Here is a 6,000-nt window from a genome sequence, read left to right as displayed (position 1 = left end):
AAGAGCCAGGCCTAATGCACTTATGATGGCATTTTTGGTGCATTAATGAAAAATGCATCGAGGTGGCAGGTTCTATGCTCTCCCCCATTGCTTTATGGAGATATCTTTGAGTCCAGCAGAATTTAAACTTGGAGTTCTACTTACTCCTGTTTCTGTGAACATGTGCAACAATCTTTGTTTTCTGTGCTAACATTAAAATTAAACGGGTGTAAAAAAGGGGGGCTGCAAAGTTTGGTGAGATGATCCCATAGCATCTGACCAGTTTTGACTTCTTTCTTCCACCCAATTTGGCATCAATCAAATATCCTCCCCACAGCCGGTGAAGAGCCTCTTCCACTCTCTAGAGTTCCATCTATGGTTTGCCATGCTATCCTTTTCCCCCTTCTGTGTACTTCTCTTGTCAGCCTCACTCTCCTCCTTCCCTACTCCAAATCTTCTGAACCATGCAGCCAAACAGCAGGGGCACCTCTGGCCATCTGGGTGCGGCCTGAAACGACCAGGCTCCACAACTGGTATATAAGGGCGCTGAAAGCAGGAGGGAACTTTCCTGAAGGAAGGACTCGCGAGAGTTGCTCAGCACAAAGGGGCATCGAAGCTCCCCACACATTCAGGGGAAGCAGGGCCGGTGCTATCATAGAGGCCACTCAGGCGTCCGCCTAGAGCGCCAAGCTAAGGGGGGCGCCAGGCACAGCGCAGCACTCACGCACGTTGGCTGTGAGCCGGCCTGGCCCGAGGATTCAGCTGGGCCTGGGCGGGCGAGATGGCGCCCTGCGCCCGCCCAGCTGAAGCGAAGCCAGGGTCACTGGGGTGGGGGTGGGGCGGCTCCACGTTCGGACTTCCGGAACGCGCCTGGAAGAGAGAGAGAATGAATGGGGCACATGGGGTCTTTGAGTGAAAGCATGTGTTCATGCGTGTGTTTGTTTGGAATGAGTGATGCTGAGTGTGTCTGTGCACGTGTTTGTGTGTGAGTTGGGGTATGTGTGATTTGGAGGTGATATTCCTATTAAATAATGCATTTTAGACCCGTAGACTTTCATTTCCAATTTGTTTGCTATAATTGGCATGATGTATTTCTTGCACTTTAAAATAAATTTAGCAGTTTCAAGTTTTGTGCTTCTTATTTTTTCCAGGAAACATACGTTCTTAAAAATCAAAGTTGGTATTTTGGGGTGTGTGTGTGAAAGTAGCTCACCTTGCCTAGGGCGCAAAATAGTCTGGCACCGGCCCTGATCCTATCCCTAAATTGAGTGGGGTGGGGGAGCAGTTCTGTGGTGGGGAGCAGTGCCATCGAGTCCCAGTTCCCTTACCTTGCCAATGGGTGGGTGGATCGCCCACCTGGCCGGCCCGGTTCCTAGCCCCACTTGATCGGAAGCACATGCAAAAGCGCCTTCTTCCCCTCAGGCAAGCTGTGGATAAGATTGCAATTGGGGTGGGCGTAGCCGGGCGCGGGTACCCCCCTCCCCTTCCCCCCGCCCCATGCAGAGGTGACCGGAGCCGCTGTTAGGCGCGCCTCAGCACTGCTCAGGTGTGCTCCTTCAGGAACTGGAAGGGGGCGCTTGACTGAGAGGAAGCCCTACCGACCACAGTGAGACTTACTTCCGAGTAAACGTGGTCGGGAGCAGCAGCAAACCTGGGGAGGAAAGCCCCGCACCTGCAGTTCCTCCCCCCCCCCTCCTCCGCTCGCCGTCGCCCACCGCTCACCTTTCCCCTCAGGTGCCGCTCGCGGCTGCGGCGCCGACGCGACCCCGTCTCCGGGAGACTAAAGGCAGGGCTCGTTCCCGCCCCCCGCCCTCTCCCGCCTCCCGCCCTCTTCCTCAGCTCCGCGCGGAGGGCGCTTCTCGGGGGGCGGGTGGACGTCGCGGTTTTGCCCTCCCCAGGATCGGGCTCCGACGCGAGGCTTGGCCAGCGCGCAGCGGGCTGCCTGCGATAGGCGCGAAAGTCCGCGCAGCGCTCCGAACTGGGTGGCGCTGGGTAGGGTTACTGCGGTGGTTTTATTGTCGTTGCGGCCACGACGCCGGGGGACTCCAGCGCTAACTTGCCCGTGGGAGTTTACAGCGGAAGAGTGAGGAGCGGGGGGTGGGGAAGCCCTGGTGTGTGTGTGTGAGAGAGAGAGAGACAGACAGACAGACAGACAGAGAGAGTCCTCCCCTCCTCCGCAACTGCATGCAATTTAACCTCCACCGACGTCCGTCCTTCTCTCTCCTGCAAAGCCCGTCGGCGTTGGGGGAAATTACGCGGGGCGTGGAGCTGCTGCTGCTTCTCTGGCCCCGCGCAACGCTCGGCTCTCTCCGCGGGCGGGCGGGCGGGCGGGCGAGCGAGCATGCAGCCGCTGCTGCTGCTTCTGCGATAGGCGGACGGCGGCGGCGGTCGCAATGCAGTTCGGTGCAGGCGGCGGCGGCGGCGGCGGGGAAAGAGAGCTTCTGAAAGCGGCGCAGCGCGGGGCTGGTGGCGGCGGCGACGGCGGCGGCGGCGGCGGCTCTTTCGGCTTCTTCTAGCCTGGAGGGGACGGGACTCGGCGATGCGGTGTTGAAGGCGCCCCGGGAGGAGGAGAAGAAGGCAGCGAAGCGGGGGCCGAACCGCGCAGGGCTGGGCTTGCCCGCCTGCCCGTCTCTCGGCTAACTTCAGAGGGGCTCGGCTCTGCCCGCGGAAGGGGCGGCCAGCGCAAGATCCTCGGCGGGACTGGCATCGCCGCGCAGCCGGCTGGGCTCGCGGATCGGGCTCGACGTCGACCTCGTCCTTCGCTCCGCTCGGGGATTTTGATCCAGCCTTGGACTTCTCGGACCTTGGAGGAAGAGGAGGAGGAGGAGGAGGAGAGGGCGGGGGTTTGCCCCTTCTCGCACCCACCCCCAGCCTTCGACGGGGAAGAAGGTCTCGGGGTGTTTAGTTTCCGCAGCTCGGTGGCTTCTTGCGGGGGATCCGGTGGCGGCGAGGAAACGATGAAGCTGTCGGCGGCGCGGGCTTGGCTCCGCCTGGCGCTGCTGGTGCTGCTTCTCCATCTCGAGGAGGTGGCGCCGCAGCCTTGCCCGGCTCAATGCTCCTGTTCCGGGAGCACCGTGGACTGTCACGGGCTGGCGCTGCGGAGCGTCCCGAGGAACATTCCCCGCAACGCCGAGAGGCTGTAAGTCCCGTTCCCGATCCCTCCCCTTCGTACCCCGGACCCCAGGTTCAGGGAGCCCAAGACCCTTTTCCTTACCCAGGCAACATGCCAAGCGCCTGGTTTGTATTTCCAGAGGGTGGAAGGTAGCCCCTGGCCCCCACCCCACCCCTAGCTGAGGATGGAACTGAGGCGCACACCTTCTCGAAGGGTCTTCCCCGGTCCTTTGAGGGCGCTGCGCCCCTCAGGTCTGCTTTCCTCCCAAAGAGCCTTGAAAGGAAACCCCCCCCCTCCCCATCGTTCTAAGACGTGGTCGCATAGGTGCCATGCAGAGCGGCAGCCTTGGGGAGGTTTATACGCTTGAAGTTTCAGAGCTTTATTCCCCTCTGAAGAGCCAGCTTGGCCTGCTTAATAATTATTTAATAATGTTTTCGGTATTTCTTTGTGGGCTTCTCCCTCCCCAACAACCCGTGTATGTATGCTTCAGGCAGGCCTGTGTTGTTGTGGTTGGAGCTGGTTGGGTAAGACACTCTCTTTGGGACTTGCACCAGGTTCTTGAGTGTAACACCATGGCCAGATGTCCCTCATCGCTTTTTTCTGCCTTTTTAAAATACAGTCTCTCTCTCTCTCTCTCTCTCTCTCTCTCTCTCTCTCTCACACACACACACACACACACACACACACACACACACACACACACCCCTCTTATTTTAGAACACCATAGAGCCTAAGTGGCTGTTCCTTATTTCAGGACATTACCGATCCCTCAAGCAAAAAGCATAGCTCAGCAGTTGTTTCTGAATTATTGATCTGTTAAACCAACTTGTCTCCCACCCACCCCTGACCCCCACCCCAGCTCTTTGTGCAGTTCTCATTATGGATTTCAGGGGTAAAGGTAGGAGACATGAAAGCACTAAAGCCATTAGTTCCACGGCTTTGACAACCCAAATAATAAGCAAAATACGTTGCTGCTTGGTAATTTGGGTTAGGAGGAGATCCCGCCCCCCCTGGAAAGCATACTTCTGATCTCTGAGAAATGATTTGTGCCCTGAAAACTCTTCAGGGCAACTTCAGTGAAGGCTTTTTAACTGGGAAGAGTAGCTTGTAACCTCTTAGCCCATAATTACATCAAGTGAATTGGCCAAAGACAGACCCTTCCCAGCTCATTTCAGTCTTTCTCCCTTGAATCCCTTTTTGTCTTAAAAAAATAATAATCATTGCATGTATGGGGTTAAAATCTGGACGAATCATGAAAGGGGAGACCCTTGAATAATCCAAGCAGAGCAGGAAAATAGCAAATATATTCCTTTGCCTGAAAATATTCCTTTGCCTGAAATGTGGAATTCTTTCCCAACAAAATTTCTGTTGCTCCTTCAGTTGGTTGATTTGCGGTTGAAGGGAGGGGGAGACTGGCATACTATTAGAAGACAGATATGACAACTCATGGTCCGTACTAAAACCGTAGGTTTAGTATTCTATTATTTTAGCTGTGCCTCTCAAAACATCAAAATCCTCCCCTTGCTTTCTCAGCATGAAGTTTAGCATTCCAAATTGAGCCAAAATATTGAGAAGGGAGGGCACCCACTTCAGTGTTTAAAGATTAAGTCAGCTATGTACTTGTTGGCCATTAAAATCTTTTCTGAGTGAACAGTTCTTCAAAACACAGTCTTTCAATTGGTTTTGTAGCTTTTCATTTAAGCAATTTTAGGATAAAACACAGTCACAAAGTTTTAAAAAGTAAATTAGTTTTTCACTGAGAGCAAAAATTTCAGAGTGATTCATTAGTTGAAAGAAGAAGAAACCTGCATAGATCATTTAAGATTCCTGCCACCTCTCTTCAGTGGAATGTGCTGATTCCTACCTTCTTCCACTTAAATAATATACATTGTCTTAAAGGTTAGTTTCCATATAAAGCTGCTTCCTGTAACTTGTCTGGAAGGGTGTGATCAATGTATTTATTTAAGGTAGTTATGAGCTTCCATTCATAATATTTCTCCAAGGGCTATTTATAGTGATTTTTTTTTAAAAAAGTTGAAATTATATTAATATATTTGTCTCTTAATTAGCTAATAATGATTAAAATGGGATGAATTGAAATTCTGAGCTGAAATCAAACAATAAAAATTACCTGTCAACATTGTTTACATGTTTTAGCTAGCTGTAATAAAGTTTCTAAGACTAAATGAGGAATTTACTTTTTAATCCAAGCATGGAGTTATTGAAAGAGTGCAGAACTTAGATCATATTATTTTTAACCCTCTAAGTGTTTGGTTCAGGAAGCTTTAGCTGTGTAAGTACAGCTGGGTTTTTAGGAATGCCACAGAATTGATGATGCCTTGGAGAAAAACCTTGGGCCCTGGGAAAACTGTCAAAGATGTTTACTGCCCACTTCCTGCCTGCTCCACCATTCGTATGACCCCCCTGTTGCCAGGGCTCCTGCCAGCTTTCCTCCTGGGGGGCTCTGAAAAAGTTGGAAAGCTTACAGTAGTCATGGTCTTGGGGCACATTGCTTGAGAAGTGGGTCAAGGAATCATCCCCCTTTCTTCAGGAACTGACTCCCTAATATGTCGTTAAGTAAACAAGTCTTGATTTCATGTCTGTTGCACTCAATTATAAAAACAGCAATCCAGCTAGCCTAGAGGCATAACTTTTCTTATCTTAAAAAAGCAAAAATTATGAATGTAACGTTTTGGAAGTATCTATTCTAATGTGTTTTGGTAAATTAGATATTATAAACAAATGAAATGTACTTAATGCAATTTACATTTTAGATATTAAAACTTTTTAAAAAGAAACTTTCAGGAATTTGCACCAAGCTGGTGTTAAATACTAATACTCAGATGTGTTAAAATTTCTTGTTGGGTTATTTTTTTAAAATAACCACACACAACTTTGTTCCAATAAAG

At 51.2% G+C, this 6,000-nt stretch overlaps 1 protein-coding gene across 3 annotated transcripts in view; it reads left to right on the top strand.

The window, feature by feature from the left end:
• Positions 1 to 2,975: 2,975 nt before the first annotated feature.
• SLIT2 (slit guidance ligand 2) overlaps positions 2,976 to 6,000 on the top strand; it is a 317,811-nt gene continuing 314,786 nt past the window's right edge. For all 3 annotated transcript variants that reach the window (XM_063135275.1, XM_063135274.1, XM_063135273.1), the window contains exon 1: positions 2,976 to 3,118. The gene's annotated coding sequence lies outside the window, so the exon portion shown is untranslated. The remainder of the gene's footprint in view (positions 3,119 to 6,000) is intronic.

The sequence above is a fragment of the Elgaria multicarinata genome, chromosome 10 (genome assembly GCF_023053635.1).
Source record: "Elgaria multicarinata webbii isolate HBS135686 ecotype San Diego chromosome 10, rElgMul1.1.pri, whole genome shotgun sequence".
NCBI lineage: Eukaryota > Metazoa > Chordata > Lepidosauria > Squamata > Anguidae > Elgaria > Elgaria multicarinata.
The sequence above is the reverse complement of the archived record's forward strand: the minus strand, read 5'-3'. Positions and strand labels throughout refer to the sequence as shown.